Source organism: Meles meles, chromosome 16, assembly GCF_922984935.1.
Source record: "Meles meles chromosome 16, mMelMel3.1 paternal haplotype, whole genome shotgun sequence".
NCBI lineage: Eukaryota > Metazoa > Chordata > Mammalia > Carnivora > Mustelidae > Meles > Meles meles.
In genome coordinates this window covers 40,471,644-40,485,844 of record NC_060081.1, presented here as the reverse complement: position 1 = coordinate 40,485,844, position 14,201 = coordinate 40,471,644, and the positions used below count along the sequence as shown (strand labels likewise).

Below are 14,201 nucleotides of genomic sequence, written 5' to 3'. Positions count from 1 at the left end.
AAATAAAATGAAGGAAGGGTCTGTTTTATTTACAGGTTCTTGGGGGAAGAGAGCTAAAAATTAGCAAAGATAAGTGGATTCCAGATGTATTTTGACCTGTTGGCCTTAGGGAGGTCAGGAAGATCTTAGAAGCTCTTGTTGTTTGAATGCTTGCAAATAGAGTTCAGAATATAAACTGATCATTTGTAAAGATTACTCTTGTATTTAGCCTTGTCAGCACAGACCATCTCCTTTCAGTGTCAGCTGTTAGAGAGTATTATGAAGATTGAAAGTTCTTTTATTATACCAGATTTTAGCACTTTACCTCTGAATTTGAAACGGGGGTTCCAGGTTTCTAAAGTTTTTGTTTGTTTGCTAAGGTTAAATTTTAGGGGAGGCTCTGTTGGTTAAGTATCCAAATCTTGGTTTTGGCTCAAGCAGTAATCTCTGGGCTGTGAGATCCAGCTCCAAGTTGGGCTGGGCGAGAGCTTGCTTAAAATTCTCTCTCTCTCTCCCCCTCCCTACCTCTCCCCCCCTCTCTCTGCCACTCGTCCCCACCCCCCAACTAGCATTCTTTCTTAGGAAAAAAAAAAAAAAAAAAAAGATTTTTAGATGGGTTGTTCTGCATTAAAAAAATCACTTCCCGGTACTCACCAAGCCTTCTGGAAGCACTTGGGAATAAAAGCAATTTGAAACCAACTCGAAAGATCACCTTTGGGCACTTTAAGATGAGATTTCATGTTTTTAAACTCTCACTTTACAGTGGGGGAAAAAAAAATCCTGTCCTGCACATCTACCCACTCCAAACAAAACTTTTGATGTGTGTGTATAGAAAGATTATTTAGTCTACCATTAAGTTCTTAGAGTTAACTGCTCAGTAGTTCTTTCGTTGGGTATGGATCAAGATACTACACATAGACATGCCTAGTGCTTCTTGTAACCAATGGTGTATGACATTTACAGCATACTATATGGGTCTCTGGGAGTTGGAGTGTAGTCTTGCCCCTGAAATAATAAAAGTCTATGAGATAATTCAGCCTTGCCCTAGTCAGAACTCTGCTGTGACAAACACAGCTAATTGGCCCAGAATGAATTACAAATTCTATCACTTGGTGATTAGGAAAAACACGTTTACTTACAGCAGCCTAATGGAATAGGTTGGGCATGTGTTCGTTCATGTGCTTATTTAATGTGAAAAAACAGACTGCAAAGAATTGATTGACTTGTGACCTTTTTTGACTGCACATTGTTTTAATAATTTACAAATTAATTTTGAAAGATTTTAAGCAGAAAGGTACACAGAATAACAGGTCCATTTGTATGAAAAAAGAAAATAACTTTTTACAATGTTTCAGGTTCCCATGTTACCGTTACAGCTAAATCTGCATCTTCTTCCACATCCCATTCTCTTCTTTCCCCAGAGATAACCACTCCTGTGTCAAAGACATAATGTACTGGCCAATTAAGGAGATGATTTTTTTTTCAGGCTATTGCAATTGGGAGAACATTAATAAGGAACGTCTCAGAAAAAAGGAAAAGGACCTGGGGCAGGTAAAACCAGGAGTCTTGAGGAACTGCAGGGACAGGTCTTATCACAATAAACAAGGGCAGAATCTTTTTGTTACCAGTTTCCCAAAACTCAAAATGATGGGGGTGGATTTCTTAACCATTACTGCTTCCTAGGAACACAAAGCTCAGGTGATTAACATAGTCAGCTGAAGTTAATATATTTCATTCTCATTGATATTTCTGTACTTTTAGCTATGTATGTATGCATCTGTAGTAATATGTAGTAATATATATTGTTTTGATGTGTTTTTAAATTTCATATAAATGCTGTGCTTTATGTATCCTTTTGAAACTTAAAAAAAATTAACTTTGGTGAGTTTTTTGGGGGAGGGGGATGAATTTTGGTTTTAGCCATTGCTGTGGTTCTTTATATTAACTGCTGAGTAGTTTGTATGACTCTGCAGTTTTATCCATTTCCCTGTTGATGAACATTTCCCCAGTTTTTCATGCTTTAATCTTTTTTTGTCTGCATAGTTTTCCAATAGATGGTTTCTATGTTTTATGTTATGTTACGTAATTACATATGTAGCGCTAGTGAATGTGTTCTTGCTGTAGACCTCGAAGTGGAAGCCTGGATTGGAGGGTGCGAGTATGTATTTTTTACTCTCCTCCAGGTGATTCTAGTTTGCATCCCATCAGCTACATTTATCAGCCTGTTTCTCCATCTCTTTTTACCACTTGGTATTATGAGTCTTGAAACTTTTGCCAATCTGATGGGTGTGAAATGGCTTCTTATTCTTTTAATTTGCATTTCTCTAATTAGTAGTGAAGTGTCTTTTTATGTTTGTTGCAGCCAGTGTTTTTACATGGTTGTTCATCTGGTGAACCTGACATTATGTAAATACTCATCACATCTTCATCTAGGCTTATTTGTGGAGTCCTTAAGTAAATCCATCGTTAAAAGAAAATCTATAAAAACGTGATTGTCAGTGTCAGAAGTGCATAGAGGACTGATATCCTTCTCCTCTGGAACCTACATTTCTTTTTTTTTTTTTTAAGATTTTATTTATTTTTCGACAGAGGGAGATCACAAGTAGGCAGAGAGGCAGGCAGAGAAGAGGGGGAAGCAGGCTCCCTGCTGAGCAGAGAGTCTGATGTGGGACTCGATCCCAGGACCCTGAGATCATGACCTGAACCGAAGGCAGCAGCTTAACCCACTGAGCCACCCAGGCGCCCTGGAACCTACATTTCTTTGCAAACCTCTCAAGCTGCTAAGTAACAGGTTAAATACCCTTAATTTTAATTTTAGCTACTTGCCACGGTCAGATCCTGGTGGTGGTAGACTACAGTGATCCAGGATAGAATTCCATCTTTGCTAGGGGCCATGGAGATTAACATCCTCTGCTTTATTCTTCTTCTTTTTTTTTTTTTTTTTTTAAAGATTTATTTATTTGACAGAGATTACAAGTAGGCAGAGAGGCAGGCAGAGAGAGAGGAGGAAGCAGGCTCCCTGCTAAGCAGAGAGCCTGATGCGGGGCTCCATCCCAGGACCCTGGGGATCATGACCTGAGCTGAAGGCAGAGGCTTTAACCCGCTGAGCCACCCAGGCGCCCCTTTATTCTTCTTTTTCTTGGGTAATTAATCTAGCCAAATGTTAAAAACAAATGAGCCCTGGGGATATATGGGAAATCTCTATGCTTTCTGCGCAATTTTGGTGTGAGTTTAAAATGTCCCTAAAAAAAGAAAGTCTATTAAAAAAGCAAAACAAAACAAGTAATTATGACTATTCACCAACAGAATTGGTTTGAATTAAGCTGGTGTTTAACTTACTATCTAGGAAGGCTCCAGACATTTTCATTTTTATGTTAATGTAACTTTATTTATTTCAGGAATATCTAAGATCTTTGAGATGAACACAGTATTTGAAATTAGAAAAAAAGTCTTGAAAGTGGAAAACCCGGATTAATTAATTAATTAATTATTAAAAAGATTTTATTTATTTGACAGACTGAGATCACAAGTAGGCAGAGATGCAGGCAGAGAAAGAGAGAGGGGGAAGCAGGCTCCCTGCTGAGCAGAGAGCCCGATGCGGGGCTTGACCCAAGGACCCTGGAATCATGACCCGAGCTGAAGTCAGAGGCTTTAACCCACTGAGCCACCTAGGCGCCCCGCAGAAACTGGATTTAACACATACTATCTTCCGAGCAAAGCTCTGGTCTCTCAATAATTAGGCCTAATCTCTTTATTGTATTGTTTGCAATTTGCATACCAAAACCACAGATCCTAATAAAGAAAATAGAAGATTGTTATTTAAGTATTTTGAGCTTCCTTCTCTTACAGCATTTTGTCTCTACATTGTCCATGAAGGACACACACAAATATTTAAACCTAACACTTGAGAAATATTTTAATCACAGGCTTTCATCTTTCCCTGCCTCTTTACCTTGACGTTGGAAGTGATTTTTCACTTGAAATTGTGCTGCTGTTCATTTTTCTTGATATTTTACGTTGGGAGAATTATAGCAAAATAAACATCAGATTGGTTCATTTTAGCAATACTTTGACAAACTAGTTACTTAATTCATTTTGGAGTCTTCTGTGTAAGGATCCCCCACAGAGTTGAGTAGTTTTTAATCTGGAGTGATTCTTAACTCTTTAAAAGTTTTCTAGTAGCCGACATTGTAATGCTTATTATGTGTTGTTTACTCAATTCGGTGATTTGCTTTGTACGGTAAAATTGAAGAATCAGCAACACCTGAGTGGCTCAGTGGGTTAAGCCACTGCCTTAGGCTCCAGTCATGATCCTAGGTACTTGGATGGAGTCCCGATCCCACGTCGGCCTCCTTGCTTGTTGGGGAGCCTGCTTCTCTCTCTGCCTCTGCCTGCCACTCTGCCTGCTTGTGCGCGCGCACGCTCTCTCTCTCTCTCTCTCTCTCTGACAAATAAATAAATAAAATCTTAAAAAAAAAAAGATAAAATTGAAGAATCAGTTTTTTTTGTGTAGAACTTTAAAAAACAAATAATTTAAGTAAAAATGTGATTAAAATTGAGGTTTTAATGTGTAGTTGAAGGTGTGAAAAAGACGAAGAGCTGAGATTTTGGCCTTCTTTTTTTTTCTTTTAAAGATGTTTTATTTATTTAATTGTCAGAGATCATAAGCAGGCAAAGAGGCAGAGAGAGAGAGGAGGAGGAAGCAGGCCTCCCACCCAGCAGAGAGACCAATGCGGGGCTCGATCCCAGGACCCCGGGAAAATGACCCGAGCCGAAGGCAGAGGCTCTAAGCCACTGAGCCACCCAGGCGCCCCTTGGCCTTTTTTTTTTTTTTTAAAAATACACGAGAGAGGAGTGTCAACAGAACTCTGGTTTTGTTGCAACAGGATATAATGAGCCCTTCAAAGACAAACTTCATTGCCTGCTATAGCAGGAACCCTACATTAAAACCAATTTGTCATTGTATTCTTTTGGATTACAACAAAAGACTCTTTACTCTTTTCAACATTTTTGTATCACTTTATAGGTTTTTACTCCTGTTTGCCTTATCACAGAAAAGAAAGATGAATTTCCTACCCCTATTCCTGTATTAGCTTGTTTCCAGAAAAAAAAAAATCAACCTATATTTTAAAATGGTTTCATGTGATACATTTTTTAAAATTTTACTTTATTTTTTCAGTGCTCTAAGATTCATTGTTTATGCACCACACCCAGTGCTCCATGCAGTATATGCCCTCCTTAATACCCACTACCAGGCCCTCCCAATCCCTCACCCCCCCCCCCCCAAAAACCCTGCGTTTGTTTCTCAAGAGTCCACAGTTCCTGTGATACATTTTTGATGGTGGTGGAATTTTCACGTAATGATAGAGCTAAAACTAAAGCTCAGGCAAATACAGGTTAAGACTCCTTCAGTTTGCTAGGAAACCATCTGTTATGTCAATTTTTGAAGCTCTGGAACTCTGAGGAATTCTCATAGCACTGAAAACTTGTTTCAAGAATGTTGCAGGTAGCCACTTTGGAGAACAGTGTGGAGACTCCTGAAGAAATTAAGAATAGAGCTTCCCTATGACCCTGCAATTGCACTGCTGGGTATTTACCCCAAAGATACAGATGTAGTGAAAAGAAGGGCCATCTGTACCCCAATGTTTATTGCAGCAATGGCCACAGTCGCCAAACTGGAAAGAACCAAGATGCCCTTCAGCGGATGAATGGATAAGGAAGATGTGGTCCATATACACAATGGAGTATTATGCCTCCATCAGAAAGGATGAATACCCAACTTTTGTAGCAACATGGACGGGACTGGAAGAAATTATGCTGAGCGAAATAAGTCAAGCAGAGAGAGTCAAGTATCATATGGTCTCACTTATTTGTGGAGCATAACAAATAACATGGAGGACATGGAGAGATGGAGAGGAGAGGGAGTTGAGGGAAACTGGAAAGGGAGATGAACCATGAGAGAGTATGGACTCTGAAAAAACAACCAGAGGGTTTTGAAGGGGGGGGGGGAGGGTGGGAGGTTGAGGAACCAGGTGGTGGGTAATAGGGAGGGCACGTACTGCATGGAGCACTGGGTGTGATGCCAAAACAATGAACATTGTTATGCTGTAAATAAACAAATAAACGAATAAAAAAATTAAAAAAAAAAGAATGTTGCAGGTAAGGGTGCCACTAGCTCTGTCGGTCGGGCGGCTGCCTGCGGCTCAGGTCACGATCCCAGGGTCCTGGGATCGAGCCCCAGTCGGGCTCCCTGCTTGTCGGGAAGCCAGCTTCTCCCTCTCCCACTCTCCCTGCTTGTGTTCTCTCTCTCTCTCTGTCCGTCTCTGTCAAATGAATAAATAAAATCTTAAAAAAAAAAAAAAGTGTTGTGGTAATCTTTAGGCCAGTACTGTTGAATAGTAATAAAATGCAAGTTACATGTGTGCTTTTAAATCTTCTGTCAGACCCACTAAAAAAGTACAAAAACAAAGTGAAATTTATACAGCCCAGTATATCATATCCACATTTAATCAGTATAAAAATTAGACACTTCACATTATTTTCACAATATATATAAATTATTTGAAATCCAGTATGTATTTTTGTAGTTATAGCACATCTCAATTCAGATGCTCAATTTTCATTGGAAATATTCGATATGTATTTAGACACACATTTTACAGTTGAAAAAGATTCACATAACCTGAGTTGCTCAAAGGATGCTTACAAGTTTTCCAGTAATGGAGTTGATAATCAATTTAAAATTTAAGTTAATTAAAATATAATTTAAACGTGCAGTTCCTTAATCACACTGGCCACATTTAATCGACTTACTAAACCACATGTGGTTAGTGGCCAGCCTCAGACTTTGTGGATTAGTCTATTTAATTTGTAAAGGGATGTTAATACGGGTGCCAGCACTGTGTTAATCCTCTGCATTTCTGCACATACCTAAGAAGGAGTACTGAGATAACATGTGAATTCCTTTTATAGCACTTACTGAGATATTTTGTAGAACTAGATTGTTGATGTCCTTAAAATAGGGTTTGTGTATCTCAATAGCAAAATGCCTCTCATGGTAGACCCACAACTCATGTTCCCAAAAGATCATGAATGAGTGATTGAGAGGGCATTTGTAATTATGACAGGTTCCCATGGATTTGGATTTCCTTAATTCTTATTCTTTTTTTCTACATTTTTTTAATATAATGGAAATTGAGTTTTTTTTTTTTTTTTAAGATTTTATTTATTTGACAGACAGAGATCACAAGTAGACAGAGAGGCAGGCAGAGAGAGAGAGGGAAGCAGACTCGCTGCTGAGCAGAGAGCCCGATGTGGGACTCGATCCCAGGACCCTGAGATCATGACCTGAGCCGAAGGCAGCGGCTTAACCCACTGAGCCACCCAGGCGCCCCTGGAAATTGAGTTTTAAGTACTAAACTAATTGAATAGTACCTCCCCTTTGTATACTGCATTATAATTTGATTTGAGTCTTAACAATGAAAATCCTTTGAGATAAGGCAAGTAGTATTAGAGTAGTACCTTTAAAATAATTCTGGCATACAGGAAACCCCTCAATAAATACTAGTTCCCTTTCTTCCCTTAAAAATGAAATTGAATGGGGGTGCCTGGGTGGCTCAGTTGGTAAAGCGTCCCACTCTTGATTTCGGCTTAGGTCATGATGTCAGGGGTAATCAGATCAAGCCCGGTGTTGGGCCTTGTGCTGGACTTGGACCCTGCTTTGGATTCTCTCCCTCTTCTCCCCAGCTAAAAAATGAAACCGAATGGTATTTGATGTTCATTGAGGTATCGTCAACCATAGAAAAGCACTTGAAAGCCTAACAAATGAAAGAACAAGAAGTCATGCCTTAGAGAACTTACAAGTATTATCTGTCTGACATTGTGTTAAACCTTCTCTCAGTCAATCTTTACAGCAACCAAATGAGGTAGGTATGTATTGTTGCCATTTCTGTTAAACTATACTGAGAAGTGGTTAAGAGCATGGGCTCAGAACGGGCCTGCCTAGGGTTTTGAGTCTTGGCTCTTTCTACTAACTACATGGTCTTAGGTAAGTTACTGATTATTCTGTGCCTCAATTTCATCATTCCTCCAAATGAGTGTACCTACCATCATGACAGTTTGGACGATGCATGAAAGTAGTTTAAAGACAATGCCTGGTATATAGTAAAGTGCTTACCAATGTTGTATGAAATGACATTAAACAACTTTAGATCCGAATTAAACAGTCTTTTTTCTTTGTATTCTGACACATGCTTCAGCAATTGTAGATAAAATTAAAGGGGTGGAAGGATTGTATTAGAACACATTCCCAGTTGTTTTATTATTTCTTTAAACTAATTTTATTTGGATTGTATATGATCATCTTTTTATGATCAGCTTTTAAATTTTATTTTTCAGGTGACTTAACTTTTTAAAAATTGAAGTATAGTTGACATGCAGTATTACATTAGTTTCAGCTGTATAATGTAATGATTTGACAATTATATATGTTACAAAATGTTCACTTTAAGTGGCTACCATCTGTCATCATACAAAGTTATTGACTGTATTCCCTATGCTATACTTTACAAACTGCCTTACTTTATAACCGGAAGTTTGTGCCTCTTAATCACCTTCACCTATTGTACCCATCTCTGTCCCCCTCTCGTTTGGCAGCCACCAGTTTGTTTTCTATACTTATGAATCAGTTTCTGTTTTTTTTTAAATTTTCTGTTTTTTTTTGGATTCCACATATGAGTGAAATCATATGGTATTTGTTTTTTCCTGTCTGACTTAACTTCACTTAGTATAGTACCCTATAGGACCAACCTTGTCAGGAATGACATGATTTCATTCTTTTGCATGGTGGAGTAATATTTCATTGTGTGTGTGTATATATACCACATCTTTTTTATCCATTTATCTATTAGTGGCTATTGTAAATAATGTTGCACTAAACATAGAGGTGAATGTTTCTTTTTTTTTTTTTTAAAGATTTTATTTATTTAGTTGACAGGCAGAGATCACAAGTAGACAGAGAGGCAGGCAGAGAGAGGAAGGGAAGCAGACTCGTCCGATGCGCGGCTTGATCCCAGGACCCAGGGACCACGACCCGAGCCGAAGGCAGAGGCCCTAACCCACTGAGCCACCCAGGCGCCCCTGAATGTTTCTTTTGAATTAGTACTTTTGTTTTCTTCTGGGAAATACCCAGAAGTGGAGTTACTGGGTTGTATCTTTACTTTCTTGAGGGACCTCCGTACTGTTTTCCATAGCGGCTACACCAGTTTGCATTCCCACCAATAAATAGTACACAAGGGTTCCTTTTTCTCAGCGTCCTCGCCAACATTTGTTATTCCTTGCTTTTTTGAGGGGTGGGGGTGGGAGTAGAATGCAGTCATTCTGACTGGTGCGAGGTGGTGATATCTCAGGTGATTTAATTCTTAATGTATCTTGTAAAGTATCTTGTCTTCCGCTCTTAGTATTGTTCCTGAAGAAATTAATGTAGAATCAAATAGTTTTTTGTTGCCTGCCAGGTTTAGAATAGCAACGATTTATTCCATAAATAATTGAGGAAATTATTATATGCCAAGAACTTATCTAGGTCCTAGAGATTTAGTACTAAAAAAGTCCTTTCCTTGTGGAAGTTAATCCTGATATAGGGGGGAGAGAGAGGAAAAAAAAACAAAGAAAATGGTAAGATCATGTCAGAATTGTTAAGAGGTATGAAGAAAATAATGTAATCAATGGGGAGTACTAGAAGAGTTGGCTCCTTTTAGCCAGATTGTTAGGAAAGGTCTCTTAGGAGGTGACATTAGCTAAGACTTGCATGACAAGAAATAGCCATGTGTGGAGCATTTCAGGCAGAAGGGAACTCTGTAAGTAAAAAACCTTGAGAAGAGAATGAGCTTGACATGTCAGGGACAAAAAAAGGTTTGTGTAGCTAGAATTGGGTAAAAGGGGTATTGAAAAGTAGGAAATGGGTCACAGGCAAGAGCCTGAACAGGAAGAACCTATAGGCCAAGGTGAGGAATTTGAATTTTATTTTGATTGTTCTAAGAAGCTAATGGGTGTGTGGTGGTGGGAGGGTATGAAGGTGTTAAGTAGTGGAATGAGATACGATTTATTCCTGTGGAGATGTGCAAGTGGGGACAAGAACTGATTGAGACCATTGCTGTTATTCATCCAGTTGATGGTGATAGCTTGGATTAGGATTGTTGGTAGTGGGATAATGAGAAGTGATTAGATTAATATATATTTTGGAGGTAGAGCTGATGGGACTTACTGATAATTTGGGTGTGTGGCATAAGAGAAAGGCATCAAGGATAACTTACTCTTAAGATTTAGACCTGAGCTATTAGGTAGTGGGTGGTGTCATTGTGCTGGGGACTATAAAAGGAGTGAAAGTAAAATAGTTTGGCAAAAATTGAGGTTCTTAGAACTTTGAGGAATAACAAATGATCTAGATGTATTATACATTTTTAAAATACCTTAATTTCTTATCTGATTATAGTAATAATGTATGTAGGTTGTAAAACAATAAGAAAAATTTAGTTACAATGGCAGTCCAATGAAAGTACTAACATTCAGTGCTTTCTTTTCCAGATCATGTTAAATATATGTTATTCTTTTAGTAAATAATTGTTTGGTGCCTTTTAGGAACCAGGTACTGTGGTAGGCTTTGGAGATTCAACAGTATGCAAGACAAAGTCCCTGTCCCTATGAAGTATACATTCTAATGGGGGAGACAGGTAAGAAGTAAACAAATGAATAAGATAATTGCAGATTGTGATAAGTACTGTAATGGAAGTAAGCAAGACAGTGAATATCCAGAGACTACCAATATAGATTTTTCTCACGTACTTGAGTTCATCTGTAACCGTTTTATATCCTTTACTTCTCATATCCCAATGTGACAGGGGTGCCAAGCTAATTCAGTGGCAAAATTGTGTATTTAACAAGTGATGCTAGTACAACTGGATATCCACATGTAAAAGAATGGATTTGGGTCTCTGCTTCACACTATATACAGAATTTAATTCAGAATGGCTCCTAGACCTCAGGGTAAGAGCTAAAGTTGTATAACTCCTAAAAGAAAACATAGGCATAAATCTTGGTGAGTTTAGGTTAGGCAGGTGTTTTGGAGGAGGACTTTGGACAGTTTTCTTGGCATTTGTAGGCAAAAGCATGAGTGACAAAAGAAAAACATCAGTTGGACTCTTAATAGAATTACAGACTTTTTTGCATCAAAGAACACCATCAAGAAAATGAGAAGACAACCAGTGGAATGGGAGAAAATATTTGTCTGTCTGACAAGGAATTTGTATCCACCATTTGTATCCTTGTCATGTGTGACAAGGAATTTGTATCCAGAATATATCAAGGACTGTCTCAACTCAGTAAAGAGGCAATCCAGTCACAGACAAAGGCTTTGAATAGTCATTTCCATAGGAAGATATACAAATAGTCAATAAGCACATGAAAGCATGTTCAAAATCGTTAGCCATTAGGGAAATGCAAATCAAAATCATAATGAGGTACTACTGTATATCCACTGGGATGGCTATAATAAAGACAACAGTAATAAATGTTGGCAAGGCTGTGGAAAAGTAGGAATCCGTATGTGTTGCTGGTGGGAAAGTAAAATGGTGTAACCATTTGTGGAAAATACTTTGGCAGTTCTTAAGAAGTTAAACTTGGGAATTGTCATTGACCCAGCACTTTCACTCCTAGTTACATACCAAGTAAGAGGACATATCTATATAAAAATCTGTACATGAATATACATAATAGCATCCCCATAGTAGCCCAAAAGTGGAAACAAACCAGATTTCCATCAGCTGATGATTGGATAGAAAAATACAGAATATCCCTATAATAGAATATTATCTGACAATAAAAAGAAATGAAGTACTGATTTTTGCTACAGCATGGATGAATCTTGAAAATATGTTGAGTAAAAGAAACCAGTCAAAGAAAGGACTACATATTATAGAATTCCATTTATATACAATATCTGGGATAGGTAGATCTCAAGAGACAGGAAGTAAATTAGTGGTTATCGGTCTGAGGTGGGTGAAAGCAGAAAAGAGGGGTGACACTCAGAACGGGGTTTCTTTTTGGGGTATTCAGAATGTTCTAAGATTAGATTATGATGTACAACTTTGAATATACTAAAATTTACGGAACTTATACTTTTAAATGGGTAAAATTTTTTTTTTTTTTTAAAGATTTTATTTATTCATTTGACAGACAGAGATCACAAGTAGGCAGAGAAGCAGGCAGAGAGAGAGGAAGGGAAGCAGGCTCCCCGCTGAACAGAGAGCCCGATGCGGGGCTCGATCCCAGGACCCTGGGATCATGACCTGAGCCGAAGGCAGTGGCTTAACCCACTGAGCCACCCAGGCGCCCCTAAATGGGTAAAATTTTAAATCTTTGAAGTGATAGGAGACGTGAAGAGCAGATGAGAAGGAGTAGATCTGAAATACGCATTTAGGGAGGAGTTGATAGGACTAGGAAATTGAGTGTGACCATGGAGCAAAGGTAGGTTAACCAACCATATCAACTCTCATTCCTCTCTTAGGTTTGTTGACATATTAGCTAAATATCCAGAGAGAAACCGGATTGTTAAACCAAAGAAAAACCTTTCGTGTTTATCTAATTATGTGTTCAAAATGATCCTTTCAAAGGGAAGTAGAATTTTTTTTTATTGTTGTTGAAGTAGAGACTAGAAGTAATGTATAGCTTTTTCTGTTCAGGGTAATTTACATGAAGTAAGATTTACCGTGTTTAGTGTGAGTTCTGCAGTTTTTGCGGATGTATGCAGTTGTGTAACTACCATGACAGTCAGAATACAGAATCGTTCCTTCACTCTAAAAAGCTCTTGTTAATCCTTCCTGTCCCTAACAACCACTGATCTATTTTTTGTCCCTATAATTTCACCTGTGAAGAATATCATATAAAGGGAATTACCTAATGAGACACTTCCAGTCCAGTTTCTTTTCACTTAGCGAGAGCATTTGTGCATCAGCATTTTGTTCCTTTTTATTGTGATCAGTATTCCATTCCCCATTTGAGCCTTTCCTGTGAAGGCTGAGACAGAATACTGTAGAGATCTTTTTTCTTTTCCTGTATCTAAAAATGCTTGAAACAGTCTCTCTTTTCACTTTGGTATAGATACATCTTACTATTACATAGTGCACTGGGGCACCTGGGTGCCTCAGTTTGTTCTCAGATTCTTGATTTCAGCTTGGGTCTTGATCTCTCAGGGTTGGGAGTTCAGGCCTGGTGTTGGGCTCTGTGCTGGGAGTGGAGCCTACTTTAAAAAATAGTGGTGTTGTATTTTCAGTTGTGGAATCAAACAACTACTTAACAAGGGTGTGAATTGCACAGCTTTGGAAATGTGTCCATATGTTTTATGTGATACTGATTTCTTAAGCGTTAAATTCTTTGCATATTGATTGTTGTGTGCATTAAGGTCTCCAGCATTTATTCTGGAATTAAATGATACTTATATATCAGGCACTGTTTTAAAAAAATAATATATTTGTGAATTTTTTTTTTAAGATTATTTATTTGACAGGGCACATGCATGCCATAAGCAGGGGGAGCAGCAGGCAGAGGGAGAGGGAGAAGCAGGCTCCCTACTGAGTAAGGAACCTGATGCAGGGCTCTATCCCAGGACCCTGGGATCATGACCTGAGCCGAAGGCAGATACTTAAACCTGAGCCACTCAGACATCCCTATTTGACTTTTGAAACGATGCTAAGTAGAGATCTTGTATAGATTAAGTAAATTTTATTTATTTATTTATTTATTTATTTATTTATTTATTAAGGATTTTATTCATTTATTTGACAGACAGAGATCACAGGTAGGCAGGGAGGCAGGCAGAGAGAGAGGAGGAAGCAGGCTCTCTGCGGAGCAGCAAGCTCTCTGCGGAGCAGCAAGCTCTCTGCGGAGCAGCAAGCCTGATGCGGGGCTTGATTCCAGGATCCTGGGATCATGACCTGGGCCAAAGGCAGAGGCTTTAACCCAGTGAGCCACCCAGGTGCCCCGATTAAGTAAATTTTTTTTTTTTTTAAAGATTTTATTTATTTATTTGACAGAGAGAGAGAGATCACAAGTAGGCAGAGAGGCAGGCAGAGAGAGAGGAGGAAGCAGGCTCCCTGCAGAGCAGAGAGCCCGATGCGGGACTCGATCCCAGAACCCTGAGATCATGACCTGAGCCGAAGGCAGCGGCTTAA

General features: G+C 38.7%; 1 protein-coding gene across 2 annotated transcripts in view; it reads left to right on the top strand.

Annotated features, from left to right (window-relative positions):
- The window catches only part of DSTN (destrin, actin depolymerizing factor), a 40,792-nt gene that overhangs the window by 2,042 nt on the left and 24,549 nt on the right, over positions 1–14,201 (top strand). The window contains exon 2 of one of the 2 annotated variants that reach the window (XM_045981476.1): positions 10,615–10,706. The exons of the other annotated variant lie outside the window; for it this stretch is intronic. The gene's annotated coding sequence lies outside the window, so the exon portion shown is untranslated. The remainder of the gene's footprint in view (positions 1–10,614; positions 10,707–14,201) is intronic. 2 annotated transcript variants of the gene reach the window in all.